The sequence below is a fragment of the Poecilia latipinna genome, unplaced genomic scaffold (assembly GCF_001443285.1).
Source record: "Poecilia latipinna isolate Pla-1442-1.1 unplaced genomic scaffold, P_latipinna-1.0 Scaffold1250, whole genome shotgun sequence".
Classification (NCBI taxonomy): domain Eukaryota; kingdom Metazoa; phylum Chordata; class Actinopteri; order Cyprinodontiformes; family Poeciliidae; genus Poecilia; species Poecilia latipinna.
In genome coordinates, this window is record NW_015113866.1 from 373,617 (window position 1) to 389,502 (window position 15,886).

Below are 15,886 nucleotides of genomic sequence, written 5' to 3' on the forward strand. Positions count from 1 at the left end.
CACCATCTATGGCAACAAGTGGCACAAGCTGGAAAAAGCAATACAAAAAAAACATCAAAAAGGCAGATAAGGCCTTGTGCAAACGCTCCACTCTCCACTATCTCTGAAACATTTTCAGTCTCCAGACTGAAAATTGCCCTTAAATACAACTAGATGGATTTAATACGAGTGCTTTGTAGCGCACCTTAGTAGGTCTGTTGACGTAGATCAGGCCATATGCTAGATTCACACAAGTACTCATCCAAAAGATAAGGAGAAGGTACATTTTTGGAAATATTGGACATCACAAACCGCTCACATTTCCAAAGCACTGTAAGACGACAGTGGGGAGACGCAAAGTGTGTCATTAAAAGCCCAGTAAAGACAAACTATGTTAAACAACTGGAAAAAAAAAAAAAATGATCCAGTACATCACCTCAACTGCAGAGATAAAATCAGAACTTGGTCCCAGTACAGTTGAATCGAAAGCTTTGCTTGTATAAATATTTTAACTCTTTAAAGCTTACACAAAAAAAGAAGTGGCTCTTCTTTTTATTGCCAATGGTTTTCATTGTTTCCAGTCAACAAGCATAAGAAAACAACGTGTAATTGCTATTTCACCCAAATGGAGGGAAGAAATAATTACTTTGATAACCTTTGAAGACCTTTTGAATATACGGAAAGAGCCTGGATGGAGGGCCTGGTTAGCGTCAAGATACTCTCTCCTTCCACACCCTCCCTCCCATACCGTTTAGCCTGGCAACATACACTTATCCTACTGAAGTAGACTAAACACCAGTAATCTACAGACAGACCTGAAGGTGTATGATCACAGATAAGAGTTAGTGGAATAAATGTGTAAAACAGTTTTTAAAAAGGTTATAAAACAGTTGGTAAGCTACAAGTGGCATTTCTCTTAAGCACTCGACTACAGTCTGGCTCCTGCCAATGTATCGGCCAATACAGATAAAGTGACATTGGTATTGCCCGATTTTATTAATACCAGCCTAGCTTCACTTATTGGTTCAATACCAATATGTTAAAAAGGTGAATAATCAATGCTTATTTCCATCTTGTTGTCATTTATGTTTCAGGAGAGGGAAAGGAAGGAGTTGGTTATTTGGTATTTGTTTAGTCATGTGACAGTGATTGTGATGTGGTGCAGGATGTGGGGGTGTTTAAAAGAAAACAAAGCAAAGTAGGTGATGATATTCAGTAAATATCAGTTACTTATTGCCCCTAAGAGTAGCATTAAAATCGGAAATGAAATCCACCCAAATTTTCATATTGGTCCATCTGTTTTGGCTACCTTAGCAGAAAGCTAAACTAATTAAACAACTGATCTCAGTTTGTCAAGAGTTGTCTTTGTGTGGGTCACTTCAAAAACAGCCTTGTAACAAGTTTAACCAAAGCTCACTTATCCATGCCAGAGACATTGATGGGTCTCTGGCCAGGATTTCAAAATAAGAAAGATTGTTGATGAACAAGTCTTACAAAATACAGCTTAAATATAACTTAGCAAAAGGTTTCATTTGGTGAAATCTTAGCTTGGCTAATTTTGCAATCCAGAAAGCTTTGAAATAATCATTAAATAACTTGTAATGTTGATTACTGATTGTGTTCAAACTTAAAATGTGATTTATGTGTCTCATTCAGGGAAGTAATAAAATGCTTGAGGTGAGAGGATAAGAAAGGAACGTGGAAGCCTCTGTTAACAGATTGTTAGTGTATCTATGGAGCTTAGTAGAGTCTCTGATGCCCAAAGATAAATGTTGTTTACAGATAGAGTGTGGAAGCTATGGTCTTCTTCTGCTGCACATGGAAATTCCCCGAGATAATTACCGGGTTCACCCAAATTAAATAGTCATAACAAAATGGAGCCAAATGATTCCACAATTCTTTTAAAACATTTTTCCTGAGTTTTCTGTTTCAATATTTCATGATTTTGAGGCCAAAATATTACACTGACTTTCTCCATTAACTTTGTCAGTTTGCCATTCTTGTATGCTTTAAATTCAGCCTGTCAGGAAAACAAGTTTTGAATTGAATGAAAAAACACACACACACACACATATATATATATATATATACATATACATATATATATTGCAGATCATAAAGAAGTTGTAATTTGATGCATTCGAACTCAAATGAGCTTAAACTTAATGTATCCATAGTGAAAAATTAAAATTTTAGAAAAATAAACATCTAAAGAAGATACCAAGTTGCGGGGAAAACCCAATAAATGGATATTACATATTTATCTGAGGATTCTGTGTAAAGTATAGATAACTGCTGCTCCAAAGGATCATGTGAAACCTGCTCACATTCACTCAGCTGATATTGAAAAGATCTATTCTTCTCCTTTCAGTTCTCTAAACCATGTTTCTAGACGAAAACCCCAACTTCCTTCTTCTCTGATACTTTATCCAATATATACAGAGGGATAACCAACAAAAAATGTTCATTGAATATTTGTGATTTTTAATTATGACTGCTGTATGGTTACCTCATGAGTCCCATTTCGATTCCTTTGAACTGTGCTAATGGAATGATTGATATAATAGTCATTGGCCAGCCTGGCCTTGTATTTAAACAAGTAATAAATCCTCTAGAGGAACTTTGTAGTGTAGCCTCTTCTGTCTCCCACCAAATGACAAACAGACCCAACTCATGCCCTCTCTCCGCTCAGCTGTCTGTTAAGCGAAAACATGTGGTCTGGTATCTTGTTTCAGGCAAAGTGAAAACACACACCCGCTGAGGTATACAGTGGAGCAGAAAAGTCAAACAAGTTGTGACCAGGAGCGTTTCCTCTGTCCTTGTGCAGAACTCCCTTATTCCACATCTCCACAGGGGGCGAGCATAAGAGGTTTGACTCCACCCCCCCACCGTCCCACCCTGGTGCAGACTACAGAAAAATCAATCAGTATTCAGGTCATGCCACCACCCTTAACACAAGACCTCTGAACCCAGCGGGGATCTCCTTGGAGGGAGGGATAGGGATTTGTCTGTTGTGCCAGTGTCTGCTCCGTGTCCGACACCAACAAAGTTCTCGTGTTGAGGGGAGGAGCGCAGCCTAACCCTGTCCACCTACGACACAATAAATCCAGCTGAGGAGTTCAAGGTGGGCTGACCTGTAGCCGACCCCGTCTCTGGAAAAATGGCTACAAGCTACAAGCGGAGATTTTCCCTGCTGTCGTTTTTTTTTTTTTTTTTTTTGGCTCAAGGGAAAAAAGGCAGGATGTGCTCAGGTTTTGTGGGCATCGCCAATGTGCAAATTAATACATTTACTCATTCAAGTTTCAATTCCCATCCAAACTGTTGGGAAGCTTTCTTTCCATCATGGAAACTGGATGGGGGGCAGAATTAGCATAGCATAATTACACTGGGGAAAGATCCAGGCTCCAAGGAGCAAGACATAACCTGTAATTTGCCATTGTGCTCCCTATGCAATTGACACTCATTCTATGACACCGGAGATAAATGTCAGAATTCAGGCTGTTAGTTTAACCGATGGCGCATTCGGAATGATAATAACCAGGGTCTTCAACATGTTCAATCTGATGAGCAGTCCAGCAACAGCTCTCCACCACTTTTTCAACCCTCTTTGGGGTATTATCATGCTAATCTAAAGAAGAACCCAGAAAAAAAGTAAGTTTCTGTGAAAGAGGATATTTAATGAGAAGCAAGGCCCCCTGAAACTCTGAAGACACAAAAGGGGATATTTTCAACCAGTTGTGCCTGAGCAAAGCAGGGTGACAAATGGACACAGACATTACGCGGGGTGCTTAATTAAAAGAACATAGCCTAATTAAAAAGATCTTCCTGCTGAATAGACCGCCTCAGTTCAGTAAGTGACCTGTGTCTCCTGCACATGTCGGGCACAGACCAGTTAGTCTGTTTGTACTCTGACACATTTCATTTTCACATCAGAAGGGTGGAAGCGGTAACTACTAAAGTGGATCATGTTGTAGGAAGAGCAGCAGAACATTGTGGGGATGCTGGTTTAAGTTCATAGACTGATAGTTTCCTTTGAACAGTCAATGACATTTTTATGACATCAAATCCACTAAAAAGCAAAACAACATCCACTCACACTGTGTCAGTATCACATGTTCCACATTAGTATTGTAATTGCGCCCCACTTAGCTCACTCACCAGGGACTTTGGACACTGCATCGTCTCCCAGCCATTTTTCTTAACAAATATTTTCTCTCCGGCAGAAAAAGCATAGGGTTAACCAGGTTAAAAAGTTAGTGTTTTAGCAGAGCTTTTTCATTTAATTTAATTAAAACATAGCTCTCTCTCAATACAGATGATTTAAACAAACTCACATTTTGCTACTTGAACCAGTGTTTTCATCTGAAGCTGTTTATTGAAATATTGCCAAATTAAAAACTGGGAAATCAAACTTGCTGATATTGGTCTATATCTTCAACAAAGTTAAAGGTAATAGAAAGAACAAGGTTCTTTTTCATAATCTATGCACCTTTGTTTTTTACTTCACAATCACTGGTATTTCAGCTGCTCTCTACATAGCAGGAGGCAGGAACAGGTCCACATAACACAGGCAGACAGTGAGTAGCACTGAAAAATCACTTTAAATTGTAAATTTCAAGGGAAAACCTAGAACTTCTAAATGAAGTAGATTTTTTTAGGGGTTTAAAAAGCTGAAGCAAATTGAAAAGAATGAAAGCACTTCAGTTTGACGATAAAGAGGACTGGATGGTATGCAGGTTTCACTGCAAACTCAAGCACCATGCATTACATAAGGGGTTATGAGTCAGAATGATAAATAACACAACCATAAGATATATTTTTTTTCTGCTAAATGAAGTCAGAGGTTAAAGTCTTCTACATTTTCTTATTTTTCCTTACTTTACTGCGCTGTGCCTCTGTGTTAATGAACACACAATTATTTTAGTTTATCTCCAATTCAACCACATTTTACATTCAACATGCTCAAGCTTAATACATGAATAATATGTGCATTATTTTTTATTTATTCATGTTGTGCAGCCTTGGCACTTAAGATGTATAATTCAAAGCATAAAATGCAAAACTTTGTTTACATTTCTTTGTGTGGATTGCAAAAAAGGTTTATTGTAAAAGAAGGGCTGTGGCGTTGATGTTAATGCACTACATTACACAATGATCTGACAACTTTAATTTATTTGTTATTTTAATTGTTTAAATTTGGCCTATGAATTTTATTCCTGACAAAAAAATGAACCTGACAGATGCCCAACAGATGGAAACAGAACAGCTCCGACACCTAATTATCTACCTCAACTTTTCTTGTTTTTAATAAAACTCAGTTAGCCAGAACCCAATTTAAATTTACAGGTGTGGTGAAGAAATAAAAATAAAACAGCTTGTATGTGCATTAAATTAAATCTCCACACTTACAGCTTTGCACTGTGTGTGAGTGGGAGTGTGTGTCAAAATCTGAATTGTTGTAATCTGTGCTACATAGTGCACAATGTGGACAATCCTACAGCTCTTTGAACATATCTGAGTGCTCTCTGCCAGCTAAAATGCGGCCCTATGAGTGGATCTCTATAGCCTATTCCACACTGAAAATTACATCAGTCAGAGACCATGGTGAACTGACAAGAGTGATAGTGGTTTGCAGATATTAGTTATGCCTGCAGAACAAAATGTTGAATTAAAAAAAATGACCAAGCAACAAAGTGAGCTTTTATAAATTTCCTTTCAAAGATCTCACTAGTACATCATGTTCAAGACTTTTCTTCAAACGCTGAAAGCATATAAAGAAATAACTGTTCTAGCAAAAATTAAAAAAAAATAAAAAGTTTTAAGGGTTTGGATCAGGCAGGACTTTAGAGCCTTACAAACATAAGTCACACAAGGAGCAAAAGTAAACTATGACATCTAGTTGGACCAGGGTTTTAGTTTGCAGTAGGCTGACAGGATGCTGTTTTCACATCAAGAGGATATCAGCAGTCAAGAAAATAACTGCAAAAAACAATCCTGCAGAAAGGTTTTTAAAAATTAGCCTCAAACTATAAACTCCTGTGAACTGTCTTTCTGTCCAAGTCTTTAAACTGGACTTTGACATTTTATTCTCCTGGTACCTGAAGCCTCAGGTCGACACTAATGCACAAGGTTTCGCTGGAGGGCTACTGTCAGTCTCAGACATGGTCAGAGTGTGAATGTGTGTTTGCACCCTCATTCTTGTCACATTCTCCCATCATTCACTTGTGACTTTAAAGCAATAGCGTGGTCTGGGTTTTTGTTTATACACGGATGGTATTCTTCCTGTCAGTCACCAGAAACTAACCCCTCAGGGACAGATTAAGGGAAGTGGGAGAATGTAGGAGGCAATGAGGAGGGAAAGATCAAACCGAAAGAAAAGAAGAAGAAGAAAGAAAAGTAGTTCCATACCCTGGAAAATGCAGTCATCTTGCGTGACTTAACAAGATGTGTTTTGTTGTGTTTATTCATCTTCTCTGTATGAAAACAAGCTTCCACCCGCACAGTAAATTAATGATCATGTTTTGTTGCATGAGGCAGCCATCCACATCACTGCAGGAGCACACAGACAAACACACTTATGTTGAATTATCTGCAATTAATCTGAACCTGTTCAAATGTTTGGAGCTTCACAGTTTGACTCCAATTCAGTTTCATGAAAAACAACTTGACCAATGTCACCATCAGTTGTTATCCAACCTTAAGTAACATTGCTTCCCCATTACATTCAGTAAAAACATTCACCAAAAATCAAATTTCCATGAAAACAACCATCAGTAGTATATTGAGAATTGGCTTTAGCACAAGATTTCCAACTTTAGACATAAGGATAGTACCTTGCAATGTCACCACTGAACTGAATTATTCTACCCAGGTTATAGATTGAATTAAAAAAAAGGTGTATGAACTGTGAGTCCATCAACATGTGTATCATCCAGTGAGCTGAAAGTTAAGAAATTGCCAAAGTTTTAGTTTCAGTTCAAAACTCTTTACCATAAGCAGATTGTTTTCCATTTTAAAAATTTGGTTTTGTTTCTCTTCCTCTGAGCAGAACAGTTTAAAAACTCTCCTGGTGCAATATGAGGAGCTAATTTTAACTGACTTCAAGAAAGCAATCTCCCCCCACACACATCCACACGCATAGCTGCAGGGGTGAGTCAACACTTGGTTAATAAACCTATACACACACATATTACTGGAACTTGAAGAGTTTCAGAGTACATGAGAAGAGGAGGGGATGGTATGTTTTACTCACATTGGACCACTGCCCAGTTTGGATTCTTATGACATTAACTGAACCCCACCCCTGCCCCCGATAGCCCCACTAAAGACCGTTTTAAAAATAGCCTCAGTTTGATGGAAACCAGCCTGTAGTTCTGGGAAATGGAGGAAAATGACCACAGCATGTGTAGGAGTGTAGACGTATCTAGTAGACAGCGTCCAAATCAGATACTCGCTGCACATATGGTGAACACTAAAATGTACACCAATAATAGCATGCAAGCTTTAATTTTAATTGCCAATTGAAAAAAAGAGAAAAAAAAACCTGACTGAAGCAGGTTAAAAAAAAAGCTTCTTAAATTAACTTTAATTTCTGAGTGTAACATGTTCTAGGAGAGATCAAAATCTTCTTTTGAGAATTGTTCTCAGAAAAATTAACCACAATAAAGCCAATAAATTAAAATAAATCTAATGAAAGAAAAGGCTGGGAATCATGTCTGAATTTCTACCAGTCGTAAGAATTGGGAGATCAAGTACAGGCATCAAGTTACAGCGCTTAGAGAGGAGCATTTCATTTTTGAAAGACATCTGAAAACTCTTTGGGAGGGTTGAAGGAGGATCGGGGGGTCTGCATACTTAAATTAAAGATATGAATACCTGCCTGTTAAACGTGTAGGCAGCAAGGGTGGGATATAATGGGATCTTACCAGGTGAACCAAGCAGCTTTGAATAAATATGACAAAATAAAAGAAGTCCTTATCTTAGTTTTTTAATTTCCTGCTTCATTTCACCTTTCAGGGCTCTAAAAATTCCCATTTCGCAATAATCAACAATAATGCATGGCCATAACTCAGAATTACTTTTATAGTAACAAATCAGCAGACCTGCCCTGCTTTGCATAATAAACCTAAATGCTTTAGACAAGGCGGAAACCAGAAACCTGACAAGAAAATATTAATACATTTTGCAGCATCACTAGAAAAACATTTTCATCTCACTCTGTTCTGTAAGCAGCTAATGATATTTTTATATCAATGTAAATCTATAGCTATTTAGCAAAATACATAATAACTTAACTATTTAGGAATTTGTCATACTAATTACTTAGACCTTTATTCACAATCTATCTCCACCTACAAAATAATGCTCTTATTCTTGAGTCGTGGTTTTTTTCCAGTAGTTGTCTTCATTTCAGTTGCAAATAACTTAAAAAGTATCTAAAAGTATATGGATTATTTATTTATTAGTGCATAACTTCAACGAACAATGAACTTGTTTTAAACCATAATACATTAAATGCTAATCATCACTTATGATTTGCTTTTTGTTCTCTGTTTACACAGCTAATTAAAGTTTTTCTTAAAGGGTGTAATCAATGTCTGCATGTACTGTTGCTTTTGTCATTAATCAGTGGATACAACATGTAGAAAAAGTGCAAGATTTTATAAAATCAGTTGGTTTTTATTTAAATCAAAATATTCTCCTTAAAACTGTGTTGTGTCATCAGCTAAATAAAACCAAAGGAGGCAGCAATCATCATAGAAAGAAAAATAAATATTTTGCTTTTTGGAGTCATTTCACAAAAAGACAGAACTGAGTTTCTGTCATAATGTTTTTGTATTTCAGGAATTAAAAAGCTGATGATGAAAGAAGAAAAAGAGGAAGAGGCTCTAATTTTGTCATTATCCTCTGATTGGTGAAGTTAATGCTCCTGGATCCAAGAAACAGTTTCTTGACAAATATCTGCATGAACACAACCCTGAAGATGGAAGCTGTTTTCTTATCTTCAAGCTGCACAAAGCAGCAGTTCAGGCATGCAGCCACCTTCCAAGTTTGAAACTACAAATTTCACAGTCTGGCAGGAAAGTTTTACCATCTAATTGAGAACAAATAAAACAAAAACATTTTTAATGATGCTCACAGACGCATTAATCAGGCATTTCTGGCCAATATTTCTGGTTTTATTTGATGTTTGACTTCATGATTTCCATATTAACACAAACTACTCCTCTCACATGAGGGAACCCCCAAGGATTTGTCTGTAGTCCGCTTCTAGTTCCATTTTATTAACTTTTAAAGATCCATTAGATTTCAATCCAGCTTTGCTGATCACTAGAAGATCCATCTCCTCCCTCAAAAATTTAACTTCCCAAAATAATTAAAGCAGAACCAAAATTGTACTGAACTGTGATTTTGGTGTGCAGTTTAATCAATTTAATAAACAGCAAAGAAAATTACTTTTTTTAATATCTGATAAATCTGATCAAGGAAAACTGACCATTTAGATTCAATGTCAGCTTGTTTGGTGCATCACTAACGATAATCAGTGTGTTCCAACTCATTGTGACATGCAGCATAAAAAAGCTAAGCTAAATGCTCACTCAGAATGCATGCACCAAATAAAAGAGATGGTGAAAACCTGCTGGTGACTGGTAGGTCTCTGCAGCAAAATAACCTCTGGCACAAAGATGGATGGTTACATTTCCTCCAGAAGAAACAGCAGTTTGTTAAGGAGGGGGGCGAGGGAGGAAGGAGAGTAACTGGGCTGTTAGTACAAAGTTGTGATAGCCACCGCAGCTGAACTGGCAAAGAAAATAACTTCACTAAGAGAAAAGAAAACTTCACAAATTGAAAATCCAAGAAAAAGGATCGTTACTGTGCCGCCCACACTGTTTGATTGAGAGCCAATCTCAGTGAAATGAAGCGCAGAAAAACACTCAGCAATAAGGATGGAAATGAGCGCTAAAAAAAGCATGATGCACTGAAACTAATATGCTGTGAAAAAAAGTTGTTAGAAATATACTGGTTAGTTTTTTTTCGTACAGTGCTGCTTACATAAAAAGCAAATTCACAAATTAGACATAAGATGAAAATAGCATGCAGAACAAAAGGCAAAAGATAGAAAGACTAAAGTTTAGTGCTGACAATGTGGGCCTTTACAGTGTCTAATTGTTATTTATTAGTAATTTAAAATGTGTTTCAGTTTTATGCAAAAGAACCGATTCTCTAAACTCTTTGTCCTTTTGACACATTATATGTCATGTGCTACTTTGTGTTGTTCTGGAACAAACAATTCAACAAAAACACATGGACATTTTTTATTTTAATGTGGCAAAGTGTAAAAAAAATCCCAAGGAGTGTGGATAGATTGGAAACATGATATAGATGTGAGCTCCAATCTGGGTTTTCTCTGTTTATTATTTTCACAAGCTAAAAAGAAAACATGGATTCTTTGCTCTGATCTGCAGAGAAAGATGATATTACAGAAACAGTGATGGAATGTTTAGCAATGAACAAAAGCCTCCCAAATATGGTATGACACAACATGAAGTTACTCAAATAGCTGCAGATAACACGTCTTAAGCTTCAACTTGTACAGACAACCCTGCTGCGTTTCCATCATGAGTAAGACTACTCAATAATTCTCATTGATAAGAGCAGCTGAAGGTAACAGTGATTCAACTTGCTATACAGTAAATTACCTGTAATTAAGAACAAACTGGCTGTTTATACACAACCAGGTTGCAAAAAGCATGTTTAATTAACAGAGAATATCTACAGAACAGATTATTAGCAGGAATTTATGGATCAAGGTTATTAATAAACACACCTTTCCTGAGCTCAGATGTTTCCCATCATTAAACTAAGAAGTGGAGCGGGATTTTTTTTTCTTGCACTTTAAATTATCAATTAAATCTGCTGTGATTTCTTAATTGTCCTTACATGAGAAGATTATATTTATGCTACACAGAGGAAGATATTTAGATATAACTTTAAGAAAAAGTTGTATGGGGGAATAGTTGTAGCATGGTTACCTTGCAGAACCAAGGTCTTGGGCCTCAGCCCCAGCTGTTGAGTCTTTTGTGGAGTTTGCGTGTTCTTCCTCTGCATGGGGATTTAGAGGAGTTTGCGTGTTCTCCCTCTGCATGGGGATTTAGAGGAGTTTGCGTGTTCTCCCTCTGCAGAAGGTTTTTTTGTCCACGTTATATTTCCTGTTTTGCTCCAAAACCTTACCTGGCAAAGTTAGAATGCTACGCTGTAGGTAAGGGTATACCTTGTCTCTCGCTCACTGCTCGAGATAGGAAACAGCACCCCAACAAGCCTGCAAGGATTATGTGGTCCGAGCAAGTTGGTGGATTGTTTCAATGTTATTAACTTTTAAAGATCCATTAGATTTCAATCCAGCTTCATCTTTTGAAGCACATGACTGAACGTGTGTGAAAGAGTGGGTAATCTCTTTAACAGGGACAGCTGACTAGGGAGTATTAAAGACAAAGCCATGAGTCAAGAATGGCTCTAACTTCATGCCAAAACCAGGCATGTCTAAACATTTATGTGAGACAAAGGAGAACAGCCACTTTGAAAATTCATGCAGCTTTGCAGCTTTCAATTCTTAAAGGTACTTTTATTGGCCAGGAGCCCCTCTCCGCCATAGAAATATAAATCTTGGGGAATCTGCTGATTTTGCGAGCTTTGGGTTATATGTTCCCCTCTAATTGCTGGACTTCATCCAGTGTGCTCCATGAAGCACATAACCAAACAGTTGTGAAGTGTTTCTGCTCACTGCTTGTGGCCTTGGTGGGTTGGCAAGCAAAACCCAAGTCCATGTTTGACAAGGGGTTAATGTTTCAGAAGAACAGCCTGGAGAAACCACAAAAAGACAGCCAGTCTGGATGGACGGACCGAGGGCTGTCACTTGTCCATTTTGTGGTCCGCCACGTCCAGCCTCTTTTTCTATCTCACCCCTCTAGCCTTTCACTGAACTCTGAAGCTTCCCTACCGTAATTTACACGCTCATCAGCTCGACTGTAATTTCCAGTGCAGGAGGAACCCACACCAGGACCACAGGAGGGATAAAGCTACACGCCTGTTTTTGGAATCAAGTGTAATTACAATTCTGCCAAGGCTTTGGATCGCACCAATGGGAGGGATGACTGTCAGTACTGTTTTCACTTTAACTTCCAGCAGTCTGGACCAATAACAGGGAAGCAGATGCAACAAAACTGACACCATCCATTACATCTGTGCCAAAGGCAATCTATAAATGAACTTTAAAAATCAGGCATACTAATATACCTGGGAGACTGAGAGCACCAACTCAGCGAAACAGAAAATGTAACTCCAAGGCAAAGAAGAGAAGTTTCTTCCTCTCAGGTCCAGGAGCACAAAAAAAATAAAATAAAATTCAGAAAGAGCAATGATGGAAGAGCCACATGCCATGCTGCATAAGGTATGAGACTGTGCATTTGTTACACCTGATGCAACATGTTAATGTGATTTCTTACCAGCTGTGGCCTCAACAGGGCCAGACCTTGAGGCCAAGGCCCGGTGGTCTCAGCAGACAGCCCGGACTGGCCTGTGCTGTGTCAGGCTGGGATTATGGATGGCAGGGAACTTGCAGGGCTGACAGGTAATAATTCACTCCCCAGGGGTCCCACACCCTTCGCTGGTTACAACACAACCAGCCAGGAAAGGGTGGAGGTGCTGAGAGGGGGAAAAAAAAAAAAACCTTGAAGTGCACATCCCCATAACCCACCCACCTTCTCTCTTTCCTCCCATGCCCTTCAAGAAGCAAGACTCTCCCTGGCAGCACAGTTGCCACGGGTAACCAGCCATTATCAAAATGAAATATGAGGTGTCACAGACCAGTGCCGCTCTCAGGTGCAGGGCCAAACAAAGTCCCATATGTTGTGGATGTGAAGGGGGGCTGGGTTAACTGTTGCTTCCTGAAGCACGGTATTGCACCAACCCATTCTTTAGACATCAACTGTTACGGATGGTGCTCGGAGATATGAGACACTTCAGACAAATCACTGTTGTTAAGGTGGCACGACAACAGCCTGAAATCTATCATGCAACGCCCTCAAGTTCCTCTGAGCACAGAATGGGGGAAAAGGAGGATGAGTGCAGCTATTCAGCAACTTCAAGAGCGCCTGGGGAGAAAATGTAAAGTGTCTTCATCCATTGCACTGAAATACAGCTTTTTTTTTCCTTTTTGACCGATCAAAGCTGCAAAATAAGTTAGAGTGTTCGCTTTATATCCACAGACACGGTTACTGAACACTTCATCTTGACATGAAAATAGTCAAACTGAATGTCCCCCAAGGGCCAGAGCTCTCAGCCTCCGGTTAGAAGCCTATTTCAGCCATCATTACCCTGAGGACCATTAGGAGGATGCCATCCGCACATATAGGGTCCGTCATTTCAAACTCAAAGCAAACGATAAAATGGAAATCGGAAATAAAATTACACACTGGGCTAAATGCACCATTAACCACGCTAACTAAGCGACAAACCTATCAGGGCTCGGGGAACGAGGACTGGATGAAGAGAAAGCAATTCTGAGCAGTGATGAGGAATGAATGCAATGCTGGGCACTTGGCACTTTCTCACATTTATGACCAACTCATTTGTCAGCAGAAACAAATTTTCCCTAATGATTATGTGTATAAGCGGCGGAAAAAAAACAAACAGGGGCCGCCTTATGCCGAGTGTTGACAACCACCTCAAACGAGGGCTGAATGTAGATGGGTCTGCACTATTCATAGTGCGAGTGGGAGCACAGACAGACCTGCTGGTAGAGAATCGGGCCACACAGGAGCATCCCACTTGCCCTGCACGGAAGCAGCACTCCTACTTGTCAGCACACCAGCTACATGTCAAATAGAATAACCTGAAACCACACTGCAATACTCTGGAAGGAGCAAAGAGTGCAAAGTCATTGTACAAGTGTGGTAAGAAAACCGCAAGCCATGAGTGCCACCATCCCCTCCCCATCCTGCAAAGTCATTGCAGCAGCTGAGAGGATGGAGACAAAGCTAAACCAAAGAAAATCACAAGATTTGACCACATGGACAGCACCTAAACATCTGACCAGATAATCAAAACAAAGGAGCATTTAGAATCTGCAAATAACCCAGCTCAATCAGGGCAAAGTTGAACTGATTTTTTTTTTTTTTTTTTTAATGCTGGGAAAACTTTTGCAAAGAGAGGACTAGTTTGAGTCAGAAAAATGAGGCAAATATGGGGGGAAAGTAGTCATAACGATTGTTCCTGTTGTGCAGGGTAAGATATATTTACTGTTCAATTGTTCTTAGCCTCAGCTGAAACTAAAAACCCACAGAGGGAGATGAGACACCTAATGCACAACAAGCTGAGACAAATCAAAGATCCGTATTTCTGCAGAGAGCAACTCCGAAGCATCTATTTCAAGGTAAATAACCACCAGCCGCTTCGAGGAATCTTAGGGGTGGAAAAAAAATAGGGGTGAAAAAAATATTCTAAATCTGTGTGTATTTTAGAGATCCAACACAGGCTGATGTTAAACTCTGCGTGCAGAAGCAGAAACCTGTTAGATTAGAACAATGAGCTCATCGCTTCCCCCAGAGACTCTGGCATCGAGACTAAACTGCAGCTGGAGTAAGCATGATTTAAGAGGCAAAATATAGGCGAGGTGGGAGGGAAAGGTTCTCTTTCAATACAATATAAAACACTTATGCAATGATCGCGTCCTGCCAGACTGATTTGTTTACCTCACCTTTTTTTATTGTCAGTGCACTGTTTTGCACAAGTTAAAGCTTTCTCTTGAGAACAAGCGGCTGTTTAGATGAAAACTGTGTCCCAGTCAAAAGGCCAATTACTGAGATCTGGTTGCAATAACTTGCAGAGACTACTGCTGCAAATAGCATGTTGGTCTAAGAAAAATGAATGCAGACACACAAAAAAACATATCTTGCAAAATTATTAAAGAAGATTACAAAAGTCCCGACTCCAGCTTGGGGAAGCTTGCATCAATTCAGTAATTCAGTCTGAGCGCAAAGAATGACTGGACCGCTGGTGGAAAAAAAAAATAAGAAAGGCTTTAACTTGGCGAGAGTTCAAAAACAATTTAGGATTGTTATGCTGTTTATTAGCAGTTGGCGCTGCTGCTGAAACATCTCTTCTGTGCAAAGTTAGAGCATCCTCAGAGTCTTAATGAGCAAAGTCAGCACAGCTGAGACAGCACCGCTCAGTCCGCAACTAGAAAAGCAGGCAGCTCTTACCTTATTGTTTCCACGGCTCTTCCACTCTAGCAAAATGTATCTAGCAGTCTTTCTATAAGGTCGCAGGAACAAGAGCAAGTCGTTATAAAGAAAAAAAAACGAAGAGTTGTTAGTGTAGAAGCTGGTTGTTTTCGGAAAACAGTTAGTATTCCCAGAGCGCCAGCGTAGAGAAAAGGCGCCCCGCACTGCTGTGACAGGACTGGAGCCAGTCCGACTGGAAATCACAACACCTCAACAGCCGCAGAAGCCACGCCTCCTTGCTTCTCTGAGACAAGAGCTCCAACCAATCAGAAAGCGTCTTGACCAAGACTCCCTGCTATGATTGGTTGAATGAGGGAACATAAAACGTTAGTCGCGCCCAGCACAGCTCACTTTTCATCCAGATGTTGAATGCCTTAACATCGGTACTATAAACTTGAAAAGCCAATCAGAGCGCAGCACAGGGTAAACAAACTCAGTTTGACCTCATGGAGGAAATTAGATGAGTAAAGCACTAAAAAAGTCAAAGGCATTTCTTGTAATTGATATTATGAATTGCAATAAACTTGAACTTCTATTATTTTTATTACATACTACAGCTAATTTGAATGTCCAATAATGTCACAGTTTAAAACAATATATTAAAAAATGCATGACAATAGTAAATA

General features: G+C 39.1%; 1 long non-coding RNA gene across 1 annotated transcript in view; it reads right to left on the reverse strand.

Moving 5' to 3' along the window:
- Positions 1-15,469, reverse strand: part of LOC106960986 (uncharacterized) — a 41,253-nt gene extending 25,784 nt beyond the window's left edge. The window contains exon 1 of the long non-coding RNA XR_001427690.1: positions 15,240-15,469. This is a non-coding gene — a long non-coding RNA (uncharacterized LOC106960986). The remainder of the gene's footprint in view (positions 1-15,239) is intronic.
- Between the last annotated feature and the right edge of the window lie 417 nt (positions 15,470-15,886).